At 38.0% G+C, this 15,923-nt stretch overlaps 1 non-coding gene across 1 annotated transcript; it reads right to left on the bottom strand.

The window, feature by feature from the left end:
- Positions 1–4,797: 4,797 nt before the first annotated feature.
- LOC141634855 (small nucleolar RNA R71) lies at positions 4,798–4,904 on the bottom strand. Its single transcript, XR_012539573.1, has one exon. It is a non-coding gene; the product is annotated as a small nucleolar RNA R71 (small nucleolar RNA).
- Between the last annotated feature and the right edge of the window lie 11,019 nt (positions 4,905–15,923).

Below are 15,923 nucleotides of genomic sequence, written 5' to 3'. Positions count from 1 at the left end.
TTGACCAGACCCGGATTCGAGCAACTCTTACTTGAGTGTTTTTATTCGAAACAACTATTTTTACTAATATCATTATTAATATTGACATTATTATTTATTATTGTTATTAAGAATATTATTAGTAAAAAATTACTATTTTTTCATTATTATAATTTATGATTATTCATATATAATATTATAATTTTTTTCTTAAAATTTTTAGTATTAGTATAAATAGTATTATACTATGAATATTTGTATTATTATAGTTGATAATAACAATAATATTAAATATTATTATTATTATTATTATTATTATTATTATTATTATTATTATTATTATTAATATAATTATTTCATTCGATTAAAACAATTTGGCTTTATTCATTCGATTCGATTCAAATTTCTTATTCATTCATCCATTTCACTCCATTCGATTCGATTCAACTCCATTCGATTCGATTCACTCGATTCGATTCATCACTCCATTCGATTCGATTCGATTCGGCTCTAAAAAGCCAGAAAGAACAGGGCCTTACTCCAACTACTATAATGAGAATAACAAATTCTATCCAAAACTTTCATACAAAAGCCAAAATGTCCAAAACCCTCAACCCACATACACACCGCCTCCAATGAGAAATCCTACTCAAAGACCATACTACAATCCACCCAATGACCAAGCTTTTGATGTTCAAAAAGCGGTCCTCCAAATGCAAAAGAGCCAACAAGATTTCTTTGAGCAAATGCAAAGAGATAGCCAGGTCAAAGAAACCACCATCAACAATATCCTTGCTCACACCAAATGTTGGAGACCCAATTGTCTCAATTAGCCTCTTCTAGCTCCCAAAGACAAAAGGGACAATTACCTCCTCAAGGTAATCCTCCCATAAGACATGAAACCATCAATGCTATCCACTTGAGGAGCGGTACTAGATATGAGGGACCAAAGATGCAAATTGAAGAAGGTATTGTTGAGAAGAATGACAAGCAAAGTGATGTGATTGAGCCACTAAGGAGAAATCCTAAGGTGGTAGAGACAACAACCAATGACTCATCAAAGAAGAGAAATGAAGAGAAGGCTAAAGAAATTGAGAAAGAGCCTATTGTGATTAGACTTCCATTCCCAAGTCGCCAAGCTAAGTCCAAGTTTGATGAGCAACTTGGAAAGTTCATGGAGATTGTGAAGAACTTAGAGGTTTCTATACCATTCACGGAGCTAATCCATCATGTTCCGACCTATGCAAAGTACTTGAAAGATATCTTTACCAAGAAGAAGTCCATCCGAAAGTTGGAGATCATTGCCTTTACAAAGGTGAGTAGTGCAATTCTGCAACGGAATTCCCCTCCAAAGCTCAAAGATCCGGGGAGTTTCTCTATTCCATGTACCATTGGTGATACCACAATCAACAAGGCACTATATGATCTAGGTGCAAGTGTGAGTGTCATGCCATACTCGGTATGTGAAAGACTAGGAATAGGAGAGCTCAAGTGCACCAACATGACCTTACAAATGGCGGATCGTTCAACAAAGAAACCACTAGGGGTATGGGAAGATGTACCCGTGAGAGTTGGAAAGTTCTTCATACCGGTGGACTTTGTCATTGTTGATATGGAGGAGGATTCTAACATTCCAATCATACTAGGAAGACCATTCCTACACACCGTCGGAGCGGTGATCGATGTAAAACATGGAGAGCTCACACTTGAATTAGGTGATGAAACAATCACCTTCAACCTTGATAAGACTATGAGAGCTCCCAATTTGTTTGAGCCATGTTTTATGGTTGATCATTATACTCAGAAGGGTGACAAGAAGAAGATAGAATCTTCATCCAAAGAACAAGGGAAAGATGGAAATCTCAAAGAAAAGGGCAAAGACACACCGCCCAATTGGAAGAAAGATATTGATGAAGTTGAAATTCCTCTATTCGGAGAGCATGGAATTTTTCACAACAATAATGAGAGCTTGCAAAGCTCACCCATGACAAGTTTTGATGAAGGCCTCTTTGGCCATGATAACAAGGAAGGAGAGTTGCTCTTGTCAACTCATGATCCACCCTACATAGGAGAGAAAGCAAATGAAGTTTACGGTCTATGGGACGATGAATTTGAAGGATTGGTTAATCCCTACATTGGGAATACTATGACTATAGTGAAAGATAATAGATCCATATTAGACTCTCTAATAAAATTAATTTATCTCATAAATTGTCCGTTAGGTGATCTATGTAACATGCATGCTAATATGAAAGCATAAAAATGAAAGTATAAGGAAAAACAATTTCCTTACATTGATTTTGTGGTAAAAAGGGCACAAACTAGTTCACCTCACTAGTTTGTTCTTGAGCTATATGAATATGTGATGTGACCATAATTAGCGCATATTTAGTCCCCGAATTAGCCTTGATCCCATGCTTTTTAATGCATATTTGGGTCATTTATTGTCTTTAGTTCTTTGTTTTACATATTCTTTGAGGTTTTGTGTCCTTGGTAGGAAAGGAGTGCAAACCTTGCATTTTAATGGCAAAATGAGACTAAATTGATTGAATCCAATGACCAAGCATCAAGGAGAGACAAGATTAGAAGGCCTTTGTACATATTATAGTAGTTGGGCAATGATGAGGAAAGATCCTTGCATCCCCAAGGAAATCCTCAATGATTTTATAAAGAAAAGGGAAGAAAAGAAGAAGAAAGCACGCTGCATGACAATCCGCCCATCTTCCCCTGAAGACGCTCGTCCCAAGGACCACAATCCGTGCGTCTTCCATCAAAGACGCCCGGGCAGCAGCATCCAGAAGACGCCCGTCTTCTCCCAAAGACGCTCGGGCAGAGACACAGGAATCCGGCCGTCCCGTGCCTAAGACGCACGGATTCCAAGACAAATGGTTGCGTTTCTTCAAGCTTCAAGAAAGATGCCCTTCCTTCAGAAAATACCGGTGTTTCCCTAAGTAGGGACTTAATCGTCATTTAAGCCCTTAGTTAACCCTAATGCATCCACCTAATTTCCACTATAAATACCCCATTAGTCTAATTAGAAGAGTATGTTCTTCTTATCAATTCTTAGAGTAGTTAATATCAATCAAATCTCTCTTTAGTTTTGTAATCAACAATTAATCAAGTTTTAATACAAGTTTTATTTCCTTAATCTCTCTTTTGTTCATCCTTTATTTTGGGTAATTGAATATTATTTGGGTTATTATTGGGAGATTGACAACCTCTCAATCAAGCATCAAGTACTTCTATTATTCTTTGCTTTATTATTGGAATCATTACTAGGTATAATTCTCTTAATCCCTTTTTGATTATTGCTAATTACTTTCATTTGTTCATCATGTTTCACTTTGTTGGTATGATTGACAACCTTGCTAGCATGTTCAACATGATAATGAGTGAGTAGTTACTTAGCTAGGGTTAATGGGTAATTAGGGGAAACCAACATGGGGAATGATTCATGCTTAAATTAATATGCTTTCATGGTTTATTTGCTTGCTTGTTTTGATCTCAACTCATGCACATGTTATGTTTGATGAAATGCGAGCCTATGAATCCTTGCATTTTTTACCCATCACCTACCTTTTCAATGAGACCTGTAAGAAATAAACCAACTCGAGTCTCATTAGACCATGCATGTTGTTGAGTAGGAAAGACTAAGTCGACTTGTAGGTGTTGTATAATCTAATCGATTCGGCTCCGGGACCCAAACTTTCCTAGGATTGTAAGATATAACCCAACTCAATCCATCACAACAATAATTGCTTGCTTATAATTTGAGAACATGTTTGTATGATCAATTCCCATGAATCCCCTATGACCCCGTGACACCCTAGTACTTTTTATCAATTGTTTACAACCCTTTCAATTCATTTTGCTTATTTACTTTCATTGCTATTTAGTTTAGTGACCTTCTACATCAACCAAAATTGTGACACCCCTAAGACACCACTAGTCTCAATAGAAATCTCATTTCAATTCCCGTCCCTTGGGATTGGACCTTTACTTGCCTCTTTACTAATTGTAGAGTTGTTTGTGAAGCTATAAATTGTGTTTTGGTCTAGGTGCTCCTAACGACAAGTTACCGAAAAGATTTAGTAATCGACCAAAAATGGCGCCGTTGCCGAGGACGGTGTTATCTTGATTTAGATTTTCTTATATTGTTATTAGTTGTGTCTTTCTTTGCCTTGAGGAAGTAAAACTCCTCAAGGTTTGTTCTGATTATTTTCGAGTTGTTTGATATTTTGTATGTCTAGAAGGTCACAAGGTGATTTGTTACCTTTTGATCGTGAAATTGAAAGAACTTTGACAACCAATAGAAGACTTGCTAGGAGAAATTTGAGAGGTATTAGTGAGGTTGTAGATATTCAACCAACTATTGAGTTCATCAACCCTTTTGCAAGAGAAGGTGAGGAGAACCCAACACAAAATACAACACAAAATCAACCCACAATGCCTAAGTTTTCATCACATTCCGTACCCACCGAGGAGAACCTACCTAATGGTACTCCCACACCACAACATTTAACCGGAAATTTCATTGCCAAATCCACATTTATCCAATTAGTCGAAAGGAGCCAATTTGGGGGGATGCCTAGTGAAGACCCTCATTCTCATATGGAGACCTTTTGTGACTATTGTGATGCGATTTCTCAAACCGGTGTAACTCAAGACCAAATTCGATGGGTCTTATTTCCTTTTTCTCTAATTGGCACCGCGAAACAATGGTTGAAGGGCCTTGATAAGGCCACTCTCGGAATTGATTCTTGGAAGAAGTTGGCTCTAGCTTTCTACAAAAAATTCTACCCACCGGAAAAGACTAACATGCTAAGAGCTCAAATTACGGGTTTTAAGCAAAGGGATGAAAAATCTTTGTATGAAGCTTGGGAGCGGTTCAAAGGAATTTGTCGCTCATGTCCTCACCATGGACTTAGCGAGTGGTTCTTGGTACAACAATTTTGGAACGGTCTATATGAAGATTCAAGGAACATTCTCAATATGGGATCAAATGGAATGTTCACCGAAGTTGATGACAATCAAACTTGGAACAAAATTGAGGAAATGGTGGTCCATAACTCACAATATAGTAGACCTCGCAAGGCTACTAGAGGAAAGCATGAAGTGGACTCCGTTGCTCAATTGGGTGCTCAACTTAGTGCTCACATTGATACAATCAACTTGAAGTTTGAAAAAGCTATGGCTAGACTTGAAGAAGCCTCGAAATCACCAAAGCATCATGTTAATGCCATGACGGCATCCTCATCAATCCCAAGTGGGATATGTGAGAATTGTGGAACTTTGGGACATGAGTCAAGTGAATGTAGGGGTACAAATGAACAAGTGAATGCTTTCCAAGCATACAAGAGTGGTACCCCTTATTCCAACTATTATAATGAAAACACCAAATTCCATCCAAATCTCTCATACAAAAGCCAAAATGTTCAAAACCCTCAAACAACATACACCCCACCTCCCATGAGAAACCAAAATCAAAGACCCTTTTACAACCAAAACCAAGGTTACCAAAATCAAAATCCATACAATCAACAAAATGACCAAGGTTTTGATGTTCAAAAAGCGGTCCTCCAAATGCAAAAGAATCAACAAGAATTTTTCACTCAAATGCAAAAAGATAGTCAAGCAAAGGAAACCACCATCAACAACATCCTAGCTCACACCAAAATGTTGGAAACCCAATTGACTCAACTAGCATCTTCAAGCTCACAAAGACAAAAGGGGCAATTACCACCTCAAAGTAATCCCCCAAGACATGAAACAGTTAGTGCCATTCACTTGAGAAGTGGTACAAGGTATGAAGCACCGAATAAGCAAGTTGAGGATGAAGTTGTGGAAGCTAGTGATAAGGAAGAAATTGTGCAAAACTCCAAAGATGGAGAATCATCAAAAGAAGAGATCTCAAAGAAAAATGAAGACAAGGTCAAGGATAAGGAGCCCATTGTGATTAGACTTCCTTTTCCAAGTCGTCAAGCCAAGCCCAAATTTGATGACCAACTTGGAATGTTTGTGGAAATTGTGAAGAATTTAGAAGTCTCAATTCCTTTCACGGAATTAATCAATCACGTGCCGGCCTAAGCGAAATACATGAAAGACATCCTCACAAAGAAGAAGTCGATCCGGAAGCTTGAGACTATCGCCTTCACTAAGGTGAGTAGTGCAATACTTCAAGGGAGATCACCTCCAAAACTCAAAGATCCGGGAAGCTTCTCAATACCGTGTACCATTGGCGACACCACGATTAACAAAGCCTTATGTGATCTAGGGGCTAGTGTAAGTGTTATGCCGTACTCGGTGAGTAAAAGGTTGGGGATTGGAGAGCTTAAATGCACCAATATCACACTCCAAATGGCCGATAGATCGACGAAGACACCATTAGGGATATGGGAAGATGTTCTCGTGCGAATTGGGAAGTTTTTCATCCCGGTGGACTTTGTCATTGTTGATATGGAAGAATATTCCAACATTCCAATCATTCTAGGAAGACCTTTCTTACACACCGCGGGTGTGGTGATTGATGTGAAACATGGAGAGCTCACTCTAGAAGTGGGAGATGAGAGTATAACTTTTAATCTTGACAAAACTATGAGAGCTCCCCGTTTACATGAACCATGTTTCATGATCGATCATTATAGCCGGAAGGATGATAGAAAGAAGTCGGAACTCCAATGGAAGAAGAAAATTGAAGATGCTCCATTCAAAGAGCAAGTGAATTGTAACAAAGAGAGCTTGCAAAGCTCACCGAAGTCAAGCAATGAAGAAGATTGCCTCATTGGCCAAAACAAGATAATGGGAGAATTGTCTCTATCAACTCAAGAGATCTTTAGTGATCAAGTAGATGAAGTTTGTGGTCTTTGGGACGATGAGTTTGAAGGGATTTTCAATCCCTATATTGGTAATGCTATCGATCAAGACCGACAACAAGGGCAAAGATCTATTGAAGAACTTTATCACGACAATGAACAAGCTTTTGATTACTTTTTCAAGGTGTTGAGCAACATCAACAACACCTTGGACATGCCCCTCTTGACATCTCATAAAGAATGAGAGTTTGGTGGAGTCCTCCCTAAACCACCATTTGTAAATATTTCTAACTCTCTAACTCGCATTTTAATTCTTAAATTGCATTTTTGTCATTTTTGGATTTTTTATGCCTTGATCAAGATAATTATCATGTTTGAGAGAAGTGAGGGAGGGACTAATAATTTCAATTAATGTGTAGTGTTTTAGCTTAGTGTGGGAATAGCAATTGCCTAGGCTATTCATGCCTTAGTAGTGCCCCCACAATGAAGAGCACGAGATTTTGAAGAAGAATGAAAAATGACAAGGGATATGCAAGGTACACGGATGGAACTGAATCCGGGTAAAAGGGATAGAATCCGAGCGGTTTCAAAAGAATCCGCCCGTCTTGAGGCAATCCGGGCATATTGGGCAGAAGACGCCCGTCCTTCTGAGCTGAAATTTTGAAATTTTGTGACTGTTAACGAATCCGGGCATCCTACAATAGAATCCGCTCGTCTTCATAAAGACGCCAGTCTTTTGGCTGAGAAAAAACAAGAAAAATCCCTGGAAAGGAATTCGCCCGTCTTCCTTACAAGACGCTCGTCCCGTGTTTTCAAATCTGTCCGTCTTTGCTGCAATCCGCCCGTCTTTAGGCGAGAATTCCTGAAGCCCATCCAGACAGAATCCGGGCGTCCCGAAGGAAAGCCGCCCGTCTTCCCCCTGCATTTCAAATTTTTCGGGTTTATTATAAACCCCATCCCACATTCATTTCCTCATTCCTTCATTCAAAACACTACCCATAAACCCCATAACTCCAAAACCCTCATCCTCTCCATCACAAAAACAAGATTCCTCAACAACATTCACCAAAATCAAATCAAAACATCCTTTTAACAACAAATTAATCACTCCTCTTTCAACAAAAATCAAAACCAAGCACAAAATCTTCAACCTTTGAGTCGATTTTTGAATTCATAAAGGCAAAGCCTTTCATCTTTAAATCGATTTGGGTACACTAGAAATTGAAGATTTTCACTCTTTTCTTGGTTTATTCATCAATGGCAAAGACAAAGGGAGCAACAAAGGCATCAAAGGCAAAGGCACTCTCATCAAGACAAAAGAGTCTTCAAGCAAAGAAAGCATTGGCTATGGTGGTAGCTAGCCCAAACTTGGAGGAGCAATAATAACAACCTCCCATGGAAACAACTGTTGGAGCTGGTGTCCTCCACAAATTAGTGTGATAACATTTGTAAATCTCTTACAGGTTCACAAGGGTATACTTCGTATATTTAATCAGTTGATTAACGTTTACCTAATAACGGTTGGCTTTCTAGAAAGTTTGACGTTATTATCATACAGATGGCGGTGATCAACTGGTCCCTAAAGGTCACACCTATAGGACGTGTTTGAGAAATGTGGTTATAGAAATATAATTACATTGATGCCCAAAATGACTAAAAAGTTAGTCAATGTGTTGATGAGATAATTATTTAATGAAAATTAAATAATATTAAGTTGAGACAATTAATCACAATTCGTAAATTAAATATAATAATTTATATTTAAATTAAATATATATAAGGTTAGTTTGGACGAATTAATCTGTTAATTCGTAATTAAATATAATCAGTTGTATTTAATATCAACAAGTTGAATGTGTCATAGTGGTAATAGTGAGGGTACACAAGCCAAGAGGTCACGGGTTCGATCCTCACTAGATGACAATTTAACACATTTTATATATTTTTGGAAAGACCAAAAATAAGGAGAATTTTACTCCTTATTTCGGTTAGCTTGGACGAAAATTAGGAGATTTTTATCTTTCCTAATTGACTCCAAATTTTGGTCTGTATAAAAAGAAAGGTAGAGAATTATTTCTACCCCAATGCTTTTTCTTGACCTAGCCTCCTCTTTCTCATCACAAGAACACAAAGACAATTAAATTTTACAGAAAATTTTAGATTGATTTCTAGCATAATCAAAGGGCATATCTCAGATCGTCTTGGGTGCAACTAATAGGCGAATATCAATTTTGATATTGTTCTTAGGCCATATTTGCTAGGACCGAAGGTTATTTCTGAATCTTTTACTTATGTTTATGTATTTTATTTTATAACCTTTGATCATCTTTGTTAAATCGTTATAATCCTTCTAAATTAAGGGAAGTATACAGATTATTTCCCACAAGTGGTATCAGAGCAATAGGCTACGATTTTAATTTTGATGATTTTCATAAAATTTGTATGTGAACAATAGGATTTTCGAAAAAAAAAAATTAGGGTTTCGGATTTTTTTTTGTGGTTCGAAAATCTTTGTGCCGTTTTTTCCTGCCGTTTTTTCTTTCAGTTTGATGATATTTTTCCATTCTATTTTTCATATTATAGTTTATAATCAGTTAAAATTATCATATGAAGAATTGGTAGTTTTTGATTTAATGCAGATTAAGTTAAAATTAAATGGAATCGTCATGTTTATGATAAAAAGATTGTTTTTGCTATATAGTTTTTGGCATATAAATTGATCATGTCTATTATTTCATATGCTAATCATGTTCTAATAGCAAAGGTAAACAATTTAGTCATCAAATCTTGTTTTAGGGCATATTGCCGCAAAAAGAAAAAAAGCAGGCCGTTTTTTTAGGGTTTACCGAAGAAAAAAAAAACTTTATTTTAATTTTGTTTTTTGGTAAACCGAGAAGAGAAAAAAAATAGGAAAGTTTTTTTTGTTGCCTTTTTACCGAAAAAGAAAGGGAACAAAATTTATGGAAAGTTTTTCCTTGTTTTTCCTATTTACCGAATTAAAATAGGAAAGGGGCCGTTTTTTTTAATTTCAGCCGTGATAGCTGAAAAATAAAAAAAATAAAAATAAAAAAAATAAAAAAAATTCTTTTTCCAGCCGTGACCAATTTAAAAAAAAAATTGGATTTTGTTTTTTTTATTTTGGCCAATTAGTTATTGTGAATCGGTTCACAATTTAAAGATACCGAGCTATTTTAAAGCGGTTTAAAATTTTGACGGATAGAATTCATATTACAAGTTTAATATGGATTGAGGATGAAATTAATGTGATTAAATTGCGGAATTGTCACTTAATTTAATTTAAATAGGTGGTTTGGATAAATTAATCAACATAATTAATGTATTGTATTATGTATGTTTAATTTATTTTAGTTGATGCTTTTATTTTTGTTGAATGAATCGAATGAATGAATTTTATTTACGTATTTATTTTTGCAATCGGTTGTATTTTGTAATACTTAGTGTGGCCTTAGTCAAATTATGTTTTCGTAATGAAGGAAACATAATAGGTCAATTATGTAATTTTATTTATTGTAATTTCAAAGAAGACTAAAGATGAAGATTCAAGCTCACTCCCGCTACATGGATCAAGATGGAACATCAAGACAAGCTTCTCGGGTCCAAGGATGGATTCCAAACTTGTATTTATTGTTCATTTTGATAGGATAGGCCACACTAGGACTTTTACTGTTTTTTGTTACGTTTTTCATTTTATTGCTTTTCATTCAAATGCTAGTAATTCCATCATATTCCGCCTAAAAGCAAACCACCTACTACTAAAATGCATGAAAATTGACTCATATAGTTGTATGTTAGTTTTCATGGACATGCAGATGTCACAGTCTATAAGCCATCACTTTAGTTTAAATCATTCTCGCATGCTAGATTATAGTTCACTTAAAATGAATTAAAAATAGTTGATGGGATCTTCCTCTAAAACGGAAATTGAGATTAGTCTTTATAAGGGCAAACATCTATGAGTCCCTTCTTCGTCGGTAGGCCTAATATGACCCCTTCTACGTTGGGTAAGTAGTTGTGTTGACTTAGTTTACCTCAACATCATAGTCCGAAGAGTTTCTCGTGATTATGATGGACTAAAGATAGAATTTACAGGAATTTATCGACCAGGAATTCTAACGGTAGAATTAGCTAACAGGTTAGCTTATCAATTTACAGAGAATTGAGTCTTGGGGTCATTTATATAATTCTTGAGGGAGGTCAATTGTATAAATGTTTTGAGTCTTCGCGTTATGACATAAGTTCATTAGACTTAAAATCAAAACGATGCACATGCGTATTATTTTATTCTTCTTTCGCAGTGTAGAACACGCTTATTATCAATAATACTGTTACAACAAATGGCTGGAAATAACGCAATCCCAATGCCTAGTGCCACACTAGATCGTTCGTCCTGGCTTAAAATGTTCATGGACCAAATGAATCACCCACTCGATCAAAGAATGATGGGTCCAATTTTGCTGGACGGGAGGCGGCACTACGGAATGCTGCCACGGCTGACGGTAAGCTCAGGTATTTAACTGAGCCAATACCGGTCAACCCAAGCCCAAATACAGGCATCAACGAGTCACTCGCTTATAGTGATTTCGTTATGGAAGCGGGTGCGATAAAGAACGTACTCATCTTTGCAATGGAAACCAATTTGCAGAGACGCTTCATTCCCCAAGGTGCAAACAAGATTTTCACCACGCTCACTAACGAGTTCTTAAAGGCACCGAGAATCGTTACATATGAGCATACCTGTCGCTTCTTTGATGCGAAACTCCAGAAGGGCCAACCGGTTAGCCCACACATTCTTCACATGATTGAGAATGTCGAGAAACCGAGTCACCGAATTGTAGAATCAGTGAGAGCATTGTCATTGACCGAATGCTTCATTCTCTTCACGATGGTTTTGCCCTTTTCAGGGCGAACTACTACATGAATGACTTGAAAAAGAGTCCTCATGAGCTACACTCCCTTCTCGTACAGACCGAGAAGGATATGAAATTGAGTGGGAGCATGAAGTAGGATGTTCTCACGATTCACAACAAGAGTAAAGGTAAGGGCAAGGCTCATGGCGACCTAGCTGTTGGTAAGCCAAAGTTTAAGAAGCCAGGAAACGGTAAGAGTGCGCCTGGTGAGACTAGTGGCTTACAGGGCAAGACAAAGAGCAAGGGCGGTGACATAGAGTGCCACCATTGTCACAAGACTGGACATTGGAGGAGGAACTGTTCCGTCTACCGTGAGAACATCAAGGCAGGCCGCGTCGTTCCTGTTGGTATGTCATCTTATATTCATATGATTGAGATTAACCATGCAAGTTTGAACTTGGGTACCGATATCTTTGTGGTTCTCATCTGTGTAATCATTTGCAGGGCCTAAAGAACATCATACCTCTCGAAAAAGGTGATGTGGACCTGCGAGTCGGGAATGGAGCACGAGTAGCTGCTACCTCGAAGGGAACATATGTAATCCAACTCCCTAGTGGTTTTGAGTTACCTTTAAATAACTGTTACTATGTACCCAGTTTATCTAAGAACATTATTTCTGTTTCCGTACTTGCTAAAGACGGTTTTACATTTTCAATAAAGGATAATAGTTGTATTTTCTCTTTTAATGAAATGATTTATGACAAAGCAGTTTCCATGAATGGAATTTATATCTTAGATCAAACCACGGAAGTATTACACCTGAATAATAAGAAATTAAAGGTTGGTGACAAAGATCAAACCTATCTATGGCATTGTCGAATGGGACACATAAATAAGAAACGCGTAAAGAAACTCGTCGATAATGGGACTATTCCCTCATTCGGATTTTCTGCATATGGCACGTGTGAATCATGTCTCATTGGCAAGATGACTCGAATTTCCTTCAAAGGTGTTGGAATGCGCGCTAGTGACCTATTAGGACTCATACATACGGACGTATGTGGACCTATGTCAATTACCGCTAGAGATGGCTATAGATATTTTATCACTTTCACGGACGATTTGAGTAGATACGGATATGTCTACTTAATGAAGCATAAAAGTGAGTCCTTTGAGAAATTCAAGGAATACCGAATAGGGTATCAGAACCAACTGGGTAGAAAGATTAAAGCACTCCGTTCAGATCGTGGTGGCGAATATCTTTCAAATGAGTTTGATCAACATCTAAAAGACAGGAATCGTTTTGCGATTAACTCCACCGAACACCTCAATTGAATGGTGTGTCCGAACGGAGAAATCGAACCTTACTTGATATGGTTCAATCCATGATGAGTCACACCATAGTGCCGATTCATTATGGGGTTATGCTCTTTTGTCACCGCTCTTATACTTAACCGAAGTCCGTCTAAAGTCATCGACAAGACTCCATATGAAATGTGGAAGGGAACAGTACCTAACTTGTCCTTTATTCGGGTTTGGGGCTGCGAGGCTTATGTCAAGTGGAGACACGAGGATAAGCTCGGCCCGCGATCGGTCAAGACATACTTTATAGGTTATCCAAAAGGAACATTTGGTCACTACTTCTATTCGCCAACCGAACATCGAGTTTTTGTTGCGGCTAGTGCGACGTTCTTAGAGAAAGAATTTCTCGAGAACAAGTCGAGTAATAGAAACTTCGAGCTGTCGGAGATTCCAGAACCAACAACCGTGGAACAGATGGAGAAAGTTGTACCTCCAACTGATGATACGGTTAATATTCCTGAGGAACCTAGGAGGTCGGGTAGAGACTCTCATCCTCCGGACAGATACATTGGTATGGTCGAGGAGAATGACGTTTTACTTTTAGAAAGTAATGAACCCGTAACCTATAAAGGTGCTATGGCCTGTTCCGACTCAAAGCTATGGCTCGAAGCCATGCAATCCGAGATGGACTCCAAGTATGAGAATAACGTATGGGCTCTAGTTGATTTACCTAATAAGGTAAAACCTCTACAGTGCAAATGGCTTTACAAAATAAAGCGTTCTGTAGACGCGCAACCAGATATATATAAGGCACGACTTGTGGCAAAAGGTTTCACTCAAGTGCAAGGATTGCATTATGATGAGATTTTTGCACCTGTAGTCATGCTACGTTCCATTCGGATAATCTTAGCGATTGCCGCATTTCATGATTATGAAATTTGGCAAATGTATGTGAAAACCGCCTTCTTAAACGGTTATTTGGAGGAAGAGTTGTACATGGTGCAACCCGAAGGTTTCATAGATCCTAAACATCCTAAGAAAGTATGCAAGCTTAAGCGTTCCATTTATGGACTTAAGCAAGCTTCTCGGAGTTGGAATCATCGTTTCGACCAAGTGATAAAAGAGTATGGTTTCACTTGATCGGTCGAAGAACCATGCTTATATATCAAGTCGAGTGGGAGCAAGATTGTATTCTTGATATTGTATGTCGATGACATACTCTTGATTGGGAATGACATTCCTCTCCTATCTTCGGTTAAAGAATGGTTGAAGAACCATTTCTAGATGAAAGATCTGGGTGAGGCACAACGTATTTTGGGAATCCGTATCTACTGAGATAGATCACGACGGACGTTATCACTTAGTCAGAAGTCTTACCTAGATAAGGTTCTTGAGAGGTTCAGCATGACCAACTCCAAGAAAGGGAACCTTCCTATGACGACTGGGATGCAGTTGAGCAAGTCTCGATCACCCACGACGCTTTGAAGGTATTGAGCGCATGAGTCGTGTTCCTTATCCTTCTGCAATAGGATCGATCATGTATGCCATGATATGCACACGTCCAGACATGGCATATGCATTGAGTATGACGAGTCGGTACCAAAAGACTCCAGGTGAAACACACTGGATAGCATTCAAAAATATCCTCAAGTACCTACGGAGGACTAAGGATTGGGTATTGACTTATGGAGGCGATACTAAGCTATCTTAACCGATTCTGCAGATGCTAGCTTCCAAACGGATCGAGATGATTCAAAATCTCAGTCCGGGTTCGTCTTCACTCTTAGTGGTGCTGCGGTCAGCTGGAAGAGTTCCAAACAGAGTTTTGTAGCAGATTCTACTACTGAATCCGAGTACTATGCCGCTTCGGAGGCAGCAAAGGAAGCGATATGGATGCGTCAATTCTTACAAGGGCTTTCGGTTGTTTCTAGTTCGAATGACCCGATCACCATCTATTGTGACAATAGAGGTGCCATCTTCCAGGCTAAGGAGCCAAAGTCTAGCAACAAATCTAGACATGTACTTCCGAAGGCTCACCTGATCCGTGATTACGTGGAGCAAGAAGAGATAGTGATTGACAAGATTGCGACGGATGATAACATCGCAGATCCTCTCACCAAACCGTTGAATTATGATAAGCATGTAGGGCATGTTAATTCCATGGGAATTAAACATGTTCCTAAGTTGTAGTACTTGATTATGGATTTGATACATTATCTTTTTCATATATTATTTATAACTTCATCGTTTTATATATAGAATATTTTGTTTTTCATGTGGATTGTACTGACAACATTGAACGCCACAAAGTGAACTGAATTACATTATATTTGTTTTGGTCCGTAATCGCCAATGTGAGCTGATAACTCCGGCTATTATATTGTGCAGTCGATTGATGGTGGGTTCAACGAGCCATAAGTCAAACGGTTGACTGATCGATCACAGATACGAGATTATGACAATACCTCGTAGGACAACTTTTTGTGACAACGTAATGGAATCCTAAATGTTTAATAACATTCAGTGCCAGGTCGTGGATAGGACATCCATTGTTCCTAGAGTCGATTCTTTTGACTATCAACTATCTCTTGAGATTAAGGCAGTTTTTGGGTGACTTTGGTTTCTTTCTCACGGTCTACCGTAACTGGGGTTAAGTAGATTTTTTCTGGGTCATTTCATACTGTGTTTAAATATGCAGGATTCGAGTTGAAGAAAATATCCAACCCTTATCAGGTATAGTTATTTCTCAGGGCCACTCAAGGAGTTGTAACTGAAATGCATGGCCATGCTCGAATGTTGATTCGTTTATCAGTTAAGTTACTCTCTAGTCGGGAAAACCACTCTTGATACTGATCGCTTGTAAAATATGACCTTTGTGAATTCGGATTTGCAAATTGTTTTACATTGAGTGGGAGAAATTTTATAGGATATGAGAATCGGTTATCGCACATACACTTGTGAG

Source organism: Silene latifolia, chromosome Y, assembly GCF_048544455.1.
Source record: "Silene latifolia isolate original U9 population chromosome Y, ASM4854445v1, whole genome shotgun sequence".
Lineage (NCBI taxonomy): Eukaryota > Viridiplantae > Streptophyta > Magnoliopsida > Caryophyllales > Caryophyllaceae > Silene > Silene latifolia.
The sequence above is the reverse complement of the archived record's forward strand: the minus strand, read 5'-3'. Positions and strand labels throughout refer to the sequence as shown.